This window comes from Propithecus coquereli, unplaced genomic scaffold (assembly GCF_000956105.1).
Source record: "Propithecus coquereli isolate 6110/MARCELLA unplaced genomic scaffold, Pcoq_1.0 Scaffold366, whole genome shotgun sequence".
Classification (NCBI taxonomy): Eukaryota; Metazoa; Chordata; class Mammalia; order Primates; family Indriidae; genus Propithecus; species Propithecus coquereli.
Genome location: NW_012149352.1, coordinates 499882 through 501540, shown reverse-complemented (window position 1 = coordinate 501540; position 1659 = coordinate 499882).

The window sequence follows — 1659 nt, the reverse complement described above, 5'->3', positions numbered from 1 at the left end:
CTTACTCTAGATTAGGCTTTGTTTTAAGGGAATGTTTTGGCTGGTTTAATTTTCTCTCCAGACCACAAAAACTTTCTCCATATCAACAATAAGGCTGTTTCACTTTCTCATCCATGTTTTCACTGGAGTAGCACTTTTAATTTCCTTCAAGAATTTCTCCTTGGCATTAGCAATTTGGCTAAATGTTTGACACAAAAGGCCTAGCTTTTCACTTATCTGGGCTTTCTACATGCCTTCCTCACTAAGCTTAATCATATGGGATTTTTTCATTTAAACTGAAAGACATGAAACTCTTCCTTTCGCTTAAACACCAAGAGGTCATTGCAGGGTTGTTAATAATCTTACTTCCAATATTTTTGTGTCTCAGGGAATAGGGAGTTTTCTGAGTAGAGAGAGAAATATGGGGAAAGGGCTGACTGGTAGAGCAGTAAGAACACACACATTTATCAATTAAGTTCACTGTCTTCTATGGGCTTGGTTTGTGGTGCCCCAAAACAATTACAATAATAATACGAGGATCACTGGAGTTAAGTGATATCACATTGTGGTTTTGATTTGCGTTTCTCTGATGATTAGAAACTCCAGTGAGAATGGCTTTTATCAGAAAGTACCAAAACAATAAATGTTAGCATATATGCAGAGAGATAGAAACACTCATACACTGCTAATGGCACTGTAAACTAGTACAACCTCTGTGGAAAGTAATATGGAGATACCTTAAAGAGCTACAAGTAGAACTATTACTTGATCCAGCAATCCTATTACTAGGCATCTACCCAAAGGAAAAAAAGACACTCTATAAAAAAGATATCTGCACTCGAATGTTTATAGTGGCACAATTCACAACTGCAAAGATGTGGAAACAACCCAGGTGCCCATCAATAAATGAGTGGATTAACAAAATGTGATATATGTATACCATGGAGTTCTACTCAGCCACAAAAAACAATGGTGATCCAGCACGTCTTGTATTATCCTGGGTAAGGCTAGAGCCCATTCTACTCAGTGAAATATCACAAGAATGGAAAAACAAGCACCACATGTACTCACCATCGAATTGGTATTAACTGACTTAACAGACCAACACTTACGTGCACATATAGTAGTAACATTCATCGGGTGTAGGGCAGGTGGGAGGGGGTAGGAGGGGATGGATATATTCACACCTAATGGGTGCAGTGTGCACTGTCTGGTGGATGAGCACCCTTGAAGCTCTGACTCGGGTGGGGCAAAGGCAATATATGTAACCTAAACATGTGTATTCTTGTAATATGCAGAAATAAAAAATAAATACAATAAAATAAATTGTTGAAAATTTTTTTTGAGGAAGAAAACAAAAAATTCTGCATTTTTGCTTTAAATATCATTTTCTTCCAGCGAAATAAACCATGTTAACTTGTTGCATATTCTCCATACTCTTATCTATTTGTGCTACCTGGATGTTATATAGGTGTCACGTAAAACTAGAGAACAAGAATAGTGAAGTGAATTAAAACAACCATCACCATGAAGAATCAGTTATTGTTTTCTTCAGGAGACATTGAAGAAAGTTAGTCTTTCAAAACCGTTTTGATAAAAGAGTTGATATTCCACAGGCCTTACACCAGGCTCTTAGTTGAGCTTCTTACATTCTGGCTTCCAAAAGATGAAGAGCAACAA